At 39.2% G+C, this 13,223-nt stretch overlaps 1 protein-coding gene across 13 annotated transcripts in view; it reads right to left on the reverse strand.

Moving 5' to 3' along the window:
- Positions 1-13,223, reverse strand: part of MAP2 (microtubule associated protein 2) — a 342,751-nt gene that overhangs the window by 56,051 nt on the left and 273,477 nt on the right. The gene's annotated exons all lie outside the window — the stretch shown is intronic.

Below are 13,223 nucleotides of genomic sequence, written 5' to 3' on the forward strand. Positions count from 1 at the left end.
GTAAAAAGAACTAAATTTATGCCTTTATAAATCACAAAAAGGAATGTGTTCATTAACCTGTACTGAGAAAATAGTTATCCAAAGTAGAGCATTATTAATTAAACTATAAAAATAAAATTAGTTACGTAATTCATCTCAAATTAACAGAAGCCAGAAGATTTGGAATTTGAACTGTAACTGTGTCTTTCATCAGATCATGGTGCCTAGGTGTTCCAGAGATCTTTAAGCATAGGTGGGTTTAATCTAACATAAAAATATAATACACTGGCATAATAAGGGCAAGTTAGTGACGGTGTTCAACTACAAAATCTTTATTTCCTTGCTTAAATACTTAACTTTTTTTTGGCTTCATTTTCTTTTGCATTTATACTTCTTTTTAAAATTTGAGATAAAAAATGCAATTCTCTACTCCATTTTTGTGCTGATGTAACTTCACTGCTATCACGCAAATAACACAGCTGCAGAACAGGTGGAATAAAGTGAACAATTTGGTCCAAAGAAAGTATAATTAGCTAAATGTTGTAAATAAATGTTAAAATTATAGATCATAATGGCTCTTTCAGTATTATTACAGCCCATCATACCAATATTATTTTGAGTATACAGTTAAAAAAGAAACACTACCAAAACAAAAGTTACATGACATATCTTCTCATATGTTTTTACATTGGGGAAAAAAAAACTACTCCGCCAAGACCATAGATTTTTGCTTTACTGCTGAGTAAAATTTTACCACTGGCTTACAATCTCCAAAACATGAGGTTTATAATGGAAACATTTATACCGTCTTAATTATAGCTGTAGAAAAAAAAGATTTTCTACTTGACCGGACAAGCATCTGTATCTTCAGATGGTAATAACTACACACACAAAAGTCAAATACTAGTTCTACCTAAAAATATAATGAAACACTTGATTTTTCTATTAATTTCTCCCCTTTCTAGGAAATAGATTTCCCTATCTGATCCAATACTATTATAATATTCAATATACTCTTCAATATCAAGCTAAATTCTCTGGTGTGATAAGCTCATCACTGACATGATCTCATCAGTTCTTCTCATATGTTTTACTGAACAATTACAGATGTTCAGGGCTATTCTTCTGTGATTTAAACCTCTGTAGAATGTTGTATTGTAAACATTGTTCAGATCCAGTTTAAGTCCCAGGCTGATTTAGCACAACAGCGTTAAGTGTGACATGGTCTATTTGGTCTTGACTGAGAAGCCAACACTCTTTTCACTATCTGGAGTAGGAACTGACTCCACAAAATTCATTCAACCCTTCTTCAACCATCTTGATAAAATAATATGGCTAATTTTACTCAATAAGGGGCTCAGCCTAATAAGAGATGGGACGCAGAATGATCGCAACAAATGTACTTAAATGTCTGTCTTACATGCCATCTTGTTGATGACCAGACAAACACATTGTCAGCTGGACACATGTGGAATATTGGTAAAGACACATAGGTCAAGCTAATCCCTATGAAGTCAACGGAGATACACTAGGGATTAATCTGGCCTCCTTTGCCCTACCTGGTGAATCAAAGGTGATCAGTAATTTTCTACTGCTGTCCCAGTGGATGGGTGTTGTTTTTTTTCTGTAGCATTAACAACTGGCTTAACTCAGATATCAAATGATCGCCCTACTTTCCATGGCAGTGATCCTCTCCCAAAAGGAGAGGGAACAATTTATGTTTTTTTTAATTAGCTGCTTCTTTCACTGCAATAACCAAGGCCATTTTACTACAAATTATGGACTAAATTCAACTCTGGTGGAAGTGGCTGCATCTCTGTTGGCCATCATGGACTTGGGTCCATTTACAGCCGTGCTGCATTTGGCTCCACAGCTGCAGCTCCCCTCGGGGTGCATGGATTCCAGAGATACTTTACCTCCATGTGGAAAAACAAACAAACCCTAAGGGCTCTCTTCCACAGAAACTAGTTACTTGATGCACCATAATGGAATATCATGGAGCAGGATGGAAAGGAGGAAGAACAAAGAGGCACCATGCCTGATTCACCTTCATCGCAGCCTAACAAGGCCTCTGTACTCTGCGCTGTAGCACTGGGGAATGTACTAGAATCAGCCCACTCTGAGCTGAACAAAGGGTGCTCATAGCACTCCTCGTCTGAATGGCAGGGGTCCTCAATGGGCACAGACACTGAAATGGAGGGTGCTAGCTGTTTATGCCTCTCCCCACTGGCGGCAGACCTATAGCATGGGCAGCTGTGTAGAGGTCCCACCTTTTCCTCATCCCCTTCATCTACAAACAGACACACACAGGAAGAAACTGCAGGGAGAACTGGACATACAAAGATAAGACAAGACAGGATGGACACATGCTCAGACACATCAAGCTGCTATGTCAGTGCTTTTTAACCTTTTTTCATTTTCGGACCCTTAAAAAAATTGAATGGAGGTGTGGACCCCTTTGGAAATCTTAGACATTGTCTGCAGGCTCCCCAGCAGTCCATGGACCACAGGTTGAAAATCACTGTACTATGTCATACAATGGAGTGGACGAAACCAGCCATGCTAAGCAATGGAAGACGTGAGGTTTACATTCATTTAAGGTATCATTTATATATTTATTTCCTGTCTCTCAGCCCCTATAATAACAGTACCCAAGCATCAAAAGTATCAATGAATTCAAAATCACTCTTAGTTATAGAAGGGCTATATGCTGCACTCAATCCAAAACTGACAACTCGTATTGAAGCCAAAGGAGGTTACAAACATAGATAAAGGGTAGAAGGTAGCCCTGGTGCATCCCAGGATCGAGCTGAATAATCCCTTCAGAAACAGCTGGACCATTTGAAAGTACAATATCTAAAAAGCTACTTGCATTTAAGGAAATCCATTTACTGTACTTTGGTAGACGCTGTTTTTGTTTTTTCAACCTCTGTAACTTCTTTCAGCTACACATCAATGAATGACAATTTAACCTAAAGAAAGATAGTTGTTTTAAGCTGGTGGCTATCCTTTCTGTGGTAAAATCCTCCCACATACAGCTGCCTTTCGGCAGTTTCTTTTAGTGTCCATTCCTGCCCTATATATTGCTTTGCTATGTTCCTGTAGCCTACCTGGCTCTCTGCTGGGAGTTTTCCAATGCACTATAATGAAGGCTTTATTCATCTCCCACTGAAAAGTTAGAGTGTATCATCTCAGGTTAGCTCAGCTACTGATAGCAAGAGGAGGATTCGTGCAGTTTCTAATAACACAGGTTAATAAAATAACAGCTGCAATAAAAAATAGCCAACTATCCAACCTATTAAACGGAACAGGAGTGATCTGAGATTTCACATCGTTGGTGGTGCACACTGAACCTGAGTGAACTCATGAAGAACTAAAATGTTAGTTTTCTGACTACTAGAAATTAAGTCTCAGATTGACCATCCTCTGAGTGTGATAGATAGTGACTTGTTGACCACTTTATTCATAGGATATACTCTTCAGTCAGTATCTGTAAGTGTAGATTACCTGTTGAGTTTTCTGCCAGCATGAAAGTTGCAAAATAATTTCTTTTTCTTCTCCTTCTTTGATATAGGTTCCTGAACCCTACCCAACCTCAATAACAAAGAAGTTAATCAAGCCAGTTAAAGTTTCCAGATCTATGTACCTGAGCATCCCACTGTAGAAAGCAACACCGCCGTGGCTGCAGAGTGCTAGTTCTAGCAATGAAACCTAACCTAGGTGAACACTTGAAGTAAGAAAAGGAAATCTGACAGAGGGATGTGCATGAGTCATGACCCACCCCCAGATATCTGTCTCACTTATTATTCCATTTTAGGCTGTAGCATATTAATTTACCAGTCGCTGTAATCATGAACAAGCCGTGTTCTTCCATTTATGGTATATCACTCCGTTTATATGGAGATGAGTAAGTGGGTACAGAAAAGTTAGATGTAAAAGCCAGGCTGTGCGGTTTTCACTCACGTTGGTGAACAGTTAGGCACACCACTAGCTTCATTGACTTTGGTGTGTCTGCTCACAAAAGGGAGGTCTCAGCAACATGAGGAAGGGTTGCATAAACCTTCCCCCATTTGGCAACAAGCTACTAATCTCATAAGACGTGCACTTAAAAAATAATGGACTGAGCAAGGTATCCTAGCTAAGCCATGAGAATAAAAATTGCCTCCTGACTCAATTTGCTAGTGAATGCTACCGAACAGCAGATGCTTTCCTTGATGGGCTTTGGAGACAGTACATGCAACTCCTGAGGGAATTCTGGGCCACTGCACACATGCAGAATTCATGCCCCCTGCAGATTTATTTGCTTCTCCCACAGAAAAATGACGGATGGGAAAACAAAGGGAAGCCGCAAAAGCGGTCACGCACCCCTCCCCAGCAGCGCAGCATGTCGTTTCAGGTACCCTGAGCAGCCGGTGGAGAGGAAATCACCATGGGGCAGTGAGGGACAGGGCTAGAGACTCCCTGGCTGGTGACTCCTACCCTGTGCCAGGCTCAGCTGCTACTTCCAGCTGGGCTGGAGGTGGGGGAAGACAGGACTTCCTCTTTCCCTTCAGGTCAGACTCACCCCTAGAAACCTATGCTGGCTGCAGGAAGCTCCGCAGCTCCCCCCATCACTCCTCAGCGGGGGGGGGTCACTGTACAGGGAGCTGCTACTCCATTCACCGAACCCCCATGCACCCCGAGCCCTCATACCCAGATCCCCCATTGAGCCTCAATCTCCCACACTCAGAACCCCCACAAAGCCTCCCATACCTGAACCTCCACCCTGCTGAGCCCCACTCCTGCATCCAGAGCTCCCCTGCAACCAGACCCCCCTGCTGCGCCCAACCCCTGTGCACCTGGACCCTCACCCCACTGAGCCCCAACCATCTGGACCTGGACTCCCATCCATCCCACCAAGCCCCACTCCCCCAGCACCCAGACCCTCCCACTGAGCCCCGCACCGAGCTCCATCCCCCATATGCAGATCCCCCCTGCTGAGCCCCAACTACTTTCACCTGGACTCCCTGCAGTGTCCCATTTTTACTCAGAACTCCCCCAACAAGCCCCTGTGCATCCAGATCCCCCCTGCACCCGGACTCCCCACTGAGATGCCCACGCCCAGATTGCCCCACACAGAACCTTCTCAACCCCTACCTGGATCCCCCCACACTAAGCCCCTCCACACTTGGATCCTGCCTTGCTAAGCTTTCCTACCCATACCTGGTGCACCTGGCATAGGGGGAGCAGCCAGGGCCCCCCGTGTTTCTGGGGTGGACCAGGGTCAGGCACAGCCTCACCATATCCTGGGTGGGGGCTGCAGGGTGATCTCCCACCTCTGTGCAGACAGTGGTCCGTGTTGCCCTCTGCCATGCTGGAGCCTCCACATTTAATTATTGACAAATAAAACCTGCAGAATTTTGCAGAATTTTAAAATATTGTTCACAGAATTTTTAATTTTTTGGTGCAGAATTCCCTCTGGAGTAATGACATGCACAATCAGCACTACCTCCTCCTTGCAGGATGGGACACATCTGGCTAAGCAGACCCAGATGAGGAATGAAGTGGGATTCCAGGGGGTTTTTTTAGTCTCAGTTTGGATGTGCTTCTTTGTCTATGTATGCAGAGCTTTGAGATGCTAGTTAGCAGCTTGTCTGGCACGAATTAAGTAATTATATTTCTCTTGTCTGCATGAGTTTTTAATTGTTCCAGACTCTTTTACAATGGCAGTTTTCCCAACCTGGTACTCAGCTTGGAACACGTTGCTCTTAGCTACATCTGTGCAAGCAGTTGTAGTCAGAATGACTGCATCCACGTAACCAAGATAAAAATTTAGCCCATCAACTGTAAAACACATAATAAAGTTGTCTTCCACAAATGGCCACATATAGCTTTATTAAGGCATATTAACATATTCCTTGACTCATAGATTTTAAGGCCAAAGGGGTCCATCATGATTATCTATTCTGACCTCCTGCACCCACCCATTATTGTAATAGACCCATAACCTCTTGCTGAGTTACTGATGTCCTCAAATCTTGATTTAAAGCTTTTAAGTTACAAAGAATTTACCATTTTTTCTAGTTCAAACCAGCAAGCGACACATCCTGCAGAGAAAGGTGAAAAACCCCTATGGTCTCTGACAGTCTCACCTACGGGAAAATTTCTTCCTAACCCCAAATATTAGTTAGACCCTGATCATGGGGCAAGACCCACCAGCCAGACCCTGAGAAAGAATTCTCTGCAATAACGCCAAGCTCTCCCAATCTAGTGTCCCATCTCTGGACATTGGAGATATTTCCTAATAGCAGACACAAATGGGCCATATGCCATTGCAGGCAACCGCATCATACCATTCCCTCCATAAACTTATCAAGCTCAGTCTTGAAACAAGTTAGGTTTGTTGCTCCCGCTGTTCTAGAATTTCACTACTCTGATGGTTAAAAACCTTTGTCTGCCTAATATCAAGTCTAAACTTGTTGATGGTCAGTTTATAGCCATTTGTTAATTAAATAACTCCTCTCCCTCCCTAGTGTTTGTCCCTCAGGGTATTTATAGAGAACAATCAGCCTCAGCCTTCATTTTGTTAGGCTAAACAAGCCAAGCTCCTTAATTCTCCTCTGATAAGGTAGGTTCTCCAGTCCTCTAATCATCCTAGTAGCCCTTCTCTACATCTGTTCCAGTTTGAATTCATCTTTCTTAAACATGTGAGACCAGACTTGCACACAGCATTCTGGAGGAGGTCTAACCAGTGCCTTGTAAAATAGTAACGATACTTCCCTATCTCTACGAGAAATACTCTCCTGATGCATTTTAGGATTGCATTAATCTTTTTCATGGCTGCATCCATTTGGGGGCTCATAGTCATCTTGTGATCAACCAATACACTCAGGTCTTTCTCCTCCTCTGTGACTTCCAGCTGGTAAATGCCCAGATTACAGTAAAATTTTTATTGTTAGTCCCTAAATGCCTGATCTTGCATTTGGCACTAGTAAATTCCATCCTACCTCTGTTACTCCATTTTTCAAGGTCATTCAAATCTCATTTATTCATCAAATGGTTGACTTATCACACAGCATTTCAGAGGTAATCTAATTTAAAGACTATAGTCAATAAAGAACAAAGAGAATCTGTTTTGTCATTAATTACACCTCTCTGTGCCTCTTAGAGCAAGTATTCTGTAATGGGGAGGTTACACTTGCTGATTTATGAAATGCATATTGCTCATCAAACTATCACATGCCATCAAAAGCATGTGACTTGGAGCTGCAGCTATTACCTCCGTGTATGATATGCAACTACAATTGCATAAGGGAAACATTGAGGAAGAAATATTATGGTGTGGACTAAAATAGATAAAAAGATACTTTGTGTGTGCTTATGTACATATATACATGCATACATATACACATACATTTTTAAAACAGGAAATTATTATTATTATTATGACCTAGTTCTTCCATATATCTGTGGGGGGATTATTAGTAGCACAATAATAAAATGTGGTGATTTCCATTTACAATTGCTCACGGCTCTTTCCTGGCAAGTACTAGGCAGTTTTAAATAAATCTTCTTCCGGCTTAGGATCCTAGTCAGTCATTTGATTTAAGATCCTTAGCTCATTTGTAGATTTCAATCTGGCTAATAACGGTGACCTATATTTAAAATTCTTGAATATTTTTGCAGATACGTGTATGAATAGAATAGAAAAAAAACCTTATATGTAAGAACTTATGTCATGCCGCCTGCACTTCATTTAGAATCATAGACTCTAATTCTCCAGATACTTACTTACCAGCTTAAGCACTGGCAGGATTGGGAATTTAGATTCTGAGCAAGGTCTCCAATGTCTTTCCTTGTCTCCATAAACTTATATTTTGCAGCCATCTATATTAATTTTCCAAGCACCTATTTTTGAAATGTAAAATGCCTAACTGGTGCAGTTGAAGAATCTCTTTTCTAGTAAACATTTTAGGCACTAAACAATGCATTCAAATGCAGGATTCCTTTTACAGGACACCATGAGAACTCAATCTCTGTTATTTTCAGTGAGGTACTTTTTGTTTTCTGCAGCAAAGTAGTAGCAAATAACTTGTGACAGAATGATATTTATTCCTTCCTGCTGCAGGAAGAATGCAGCATGTGGACCCATTCATGCTTATTCACTCATAACGGGAAGACAAACTATTCATTGATCACAATACCGTTAGTTCCAATCTGCAGTATTTTGCATCTGATAGCAAGATTATCCAGGGTTAAGATTCTGTGGCATATTATTATATTATATATTATTATTATTATTATATAACTGTCCACAATATAATGTCTGGTTATTTGCATCCTGTGGAGTCTCTGTTGAGGTGACTATATCTGTCCGTCTATCTGTCTGTCTGTATCCCACAGAGTTTGCTTTAAATGGACTGTTTTAACATATATTCTTTCATCAGGGCAAATAGGTTACCAGAGAGTTAAAAATCAACAGTAGGGTAAAATATTTAGGATTATTTTGCTGCTGATTCTTCTAAATTTATTTCCTACTAATAAATTAATTTAACTGCTAAGCCAGTTAATTCACTCTATATTTCCAGTTCATTTTATTATATTGATTAAAGTCTCAATTCAAGAAAGCATCATTATTCAGGAATGTAGTTAAGCACGTGCTTAAGTCTGCATTGAAGTCAAGTTAAAGTTAAAGTTAAGCACGTGCTTAACTGCTTTTCTTACCTTAACAAGTATAGATTTAAGTGAATGCTTAGGTGCTTTCCTGAATCGGGGCCTGCTTGAGTATTAAAAAAAACTCATAGGTTATTATGCAAGGTAACCAGAATTTCACTGCTGTAACAATTGATGATGTTCAAACCAGCAAACCTGATAGAGGGCACAGAGCAAAACAGGAAATGTCAAATTACAAGAAATTTGCATCTATATTTCAGTAATATTTGTTGAAGTATTTTTCAGTGACAAATACAATCAGTAAAATATTCAGATAATGTTTTGCTATTACTTTCTCCTGAATCACAAAATAGATTCTGAGAAGGTGGAAAAGAGATTACATTCTAGTGCTAAGAAACAGATAGAGGGAAGTGACTGACATGGCTAAAACTGAGTATGTTAGTTATGTGATTTTAGATTACAGGCTGGGATGTTAGGAACCCAACTCACATTGAGTTTCGATGGAAGATGATTGCCTAACTTTGACAATACCAGCCAAACGTCTTTATGGCAGAGGTACTCAAACAATGATTCATGTATTATAGGTGGTACACAGAGCACTTCCTGGTAGCCCAAAGAAAGCTGGCTGGTCACATGGCGATGGCTCCTCCTCCTTGTACTTAACAGCTAAAATGCTTGAAAAGGCATCAAAAATACATTAAAGGGTGAGTTTGTCAAAACCGCTCAGCGTGAGTCTGACTTCACTGTCACTGAAGTCATTGGTAAAATTCTCATGGAAGCAGTTAGGTCAATGCTGAGCACTGCTGAAAATCCCCTTACCAAACACTTTCCTAAGATTATTTTTCTATGTAAGCAATCGCTGTCGTTACCATACAGGGATGTCACATCATCATGAATGGGAAGAGAAATGGCCTGCATGACCATGGATTAGTGTGGGTGGGAATGGTCCAGGTGACAATCTGTCTGTTAAGCGTAAAGAAGACAGAGAACACCTACTTTATAGGTTGTTAACTGGTTATAGGCAAGAAAATACAGGCCCTGCTTAGTCTGTCTGAAATATTAATGGAAATGGAGGAGAGTAATTGTCCTGGCTGATATGTATTAATTTGTTGTTACCATTTTATTAAGATCATGTCTTATATTGTTGGTTTTGTTTTTAAGTTTTTGTTTTTTGGTAGATCTGTATTGTTTATTCATAACAGCTTTATGACAATTTCTTAAGAAGGGAAATAATGTCTTTAAATGTTAATATGATTTACTCGCGTCCTTCTTTATTTCTATAACAAAAATGTCATCTTTATTATTTTTGTCCCTTCTAAACACGCTCAGGCAAAAAGATAATGTATTTTAAAGTCTACAATACAATGTTTTTACACAAAGGCTAATTCAGTTTTAGCTTCTGGGTATCTTTTGAAAATACCTTTTAGAAAGTCATTTTTAACTGGAAATAATCTCTGTTTACAGCACTTGGTTCCTTTCAATTTGTAAAATATACTTATTTGGTTTAAAAAAAGCTTATCCCAAAATACATACTTTAAAATGTAAGAAAAAGTCTATGAGAGGCATTTAGATTCATTTTTTACACAGGACAATGGAATTAGGGGACAATCTTACAAAGATCTGAGCACAGAAACTGCCACGTTGGGAATACAAAGCAGCAGCAGCACTGTTTGTCCAGATCCATTTGATAAAACGATAAGACAGCACTTGGGAAAATTTCAACTCCTGGAAAAATAATCACATTACAATATTTGTGATCACCAAAATAATTTCAGTAAGAGCAAATTAGTTATCTTACCTCCAGCAGCACTGCAAAGAGACCTGCTCATCTGAACGTTTGTCTGTGGCTGAATGAAAGAATCAAACCTACATTCACTGACTCTTTTCTCTCCTGAAATGTATTTGACCCAGAAATCTCTCTCCCTTCCTCTTTTCTCTTTCCTCCTTCTTCTTCTTTTTTTTTTTTTAATTTGTGTTTGCTGCATGGCTGGCCACATCTACCTTTGTCATGTCTACAACACAGTGATTTCCACCCTGGTATGACTGAAGGAAATATCCTTTGGTTTCAAAGCAATGCAAGGCACAGACAACAGCACTGGTAAAACATTCAAGAGGAAAACAACAAAAACGAAAAGGAAAACTAAGGTATACATACAGAACTTTTTGTTCAACAACTTCAGAACTGGATTAAATTCTGTAAATACCACTGCATTACACAGAGCAGACAGATGGACAGACACAAAAAGGTACACACAGACAACTGAGTAGCATGTGGGGCTGAGAGTTTAAACAGGTATTGTACACATGGGGTCAAATCTTGCAGTCTTTACTCATGCAAAGTTCCCACTAAAGTCAAGTAGGAGTTTTCCTGACTAACTACTGCCAGATTTGGCTTATTAGTACTTAACCTTATCAGGCAATCCTGACTCCAAGCAACAAAAGTTCAATATAGCTTCCAGCTATAAGGCCTTGATCAGGTGAATAAGGAATTTGCTGAATCAAGGCCTAATTCACTGAAAGAAGCACAAGACAATATTAACTAGAGCTGTTTGAAACTTTTTAAATTTCGATGAAAAACTAGACAAAATTTTTGGTGACAATTTTTACTAACATTTCCTTTGTTTTCTCAACTAAATCTAATATGAACTACCCCCCCAAGAGCCAACCATAAAAGAGAAGCTTACAGCACTTTGGACCTCTTTGGCCATCAGTGACTGAGGAACTACAGTACAGGAGCTCTGACAATGTTTCCCTTATAAACCTATATTTGCAGGAGGTTATAAACAAGTCCAATGAAGTTTTCTCTCAAACTGAAAGTTAGTAGAAAAGTTTATCACAGAAACATTTTTTTTTAAATCCAACCTTTAAAGCAAACAACATGAATGCTGTAAAAACTATCATACTTAACAAGTATGTAATACATTATATCTTCCAACCATTCTACAATCATTGACTCTAAAGTCCTCACAACACCTCTGTGAGGTAGGCAAGCAAGCATTATTATCTCATTTTTACATATGAGGAAAGAGAAACACAAAGAAGTTAAGTAGCTTTTTGAGTCATTTGCAGAGCTGGGAACTGCTCAGTCTTTTAGGCCAAAGACATGGCTACTGTTCTGTCACTTCTTTGCATTGATACAACTAATAAAATGGCTTCCATTTAAGACATTTGGCAAGTGATCAACCTATAACATTGTCAGTTAATCAATTTTGCTGCTGTATAAAACCCGCAAAGTAATAAGCAATAATACAGTTAGTGAAAACAGTGTGCAAAGCCAATACCGAACCCAAGGTAAAGGAGGGATCTTAAAATTGGTCTCAAGCAGATCAACAACCCCTTTTTCACTCTGTTACCAAAAATCAAAAAGCACACTCCCGAACAGTAAGATAATCAAATAAATCAACACAAAAAGAGCAGTGAAATAATCAAAATGCCCCTAGCAATCCTAAAAATCTTTGCCAGGGTAGTACTGGTTTCCTTTTTTTTTTTCCTGAGTGGTTTTATTTGACTACCATTACCTTTGAGTAGACATTGTAATATTTGCTCAACAACAGGAATGTGAATCTTACGATAATAATGACAATGAAATCAAAGTTTGCATATTGGTTACTGCACATGCCAGGTAAGTGTTTTCAATACAAAGTACCCAAGGATGTGACATTTGTCAATGTATACAGGAGATGAACTGATCCAAAACGCAGGGAGATCAGCTATAAAAAAAGTGTCTCATTGCAGAACGTCATGGTAAACTGAGAGCTACCACATATTGGGACATCACATAAAAAATACATATTTCCAACACTAGTGCAGGAAAAATCACACACAGTACGTACTCAACAGACAGTAATATCTTATTTCTATAACATTAATTTTCAAGATATTTATTTTTAAAAAACAAGAAGGAAGGTGACATATGAAAACTATATTCATACTATAATGATAATGTCAGATGTCTGATTTAGCTCACAAAGACAAAGGAATTCAAAGGGCCGAATTTTTCTCTCAGATCCATATGTTAACGGGAGACTCAGACACCCAGACCCTGATTCAGCAGTCTACCTCTATTCATCAAAACACATAACCACGGGCTTAATGTTAGGCAAGTGACTTCAATGGGGTTTAACCACATGCTTAAAGTTAAGCACATGATTACATGCTTTCTGAATTGTGGCTTCAGGGACAGAAGAATGTGGACATTATTGGGTTATTACTGTTTGGATCAGAGAGTATAATTTGCTTTAAGAGTAGAATTTCACTTTGGCACCCTTGTACAGAATCCCTATATACACTAAGGCACAGAAATGTGAATTAAATCTGGAAAGCAGAAGGAGTAATCAAACTCTGAATCTCCTTGCTTGCATGCATGGACTTGGATTGTAAAACAACATTAATGTTGGTTAATTTCCAACTAAATGCATCTTAACAGATTGTAGTAATCAATCTTTAACACCATGTTCTAGGCTCACACCTGGGAAGTCTCACTATTTAGACATCTTGGCTTGTAATATCTATTAGTGATTATTTTTCACATATATATATGTCTGTGTATTTATTTTTGCTTACTTCCAATTATCCCTGTGTCTATGTATATA

This window comes from Gopherus evgoodei, chromosome 11 (assembly GCF_007399415.2).
Source record: "Gopherus evgoodei ecotype Sinaloan lineage chromosome 11, rGopEvg1_v1.p, whole genome shotgun sequence".
Lineage (NCBI taxonomy): Eukaryota > Metazoa > Chordata > Testudines > Testudinidae > Gopherus > Gopherus evgoodei.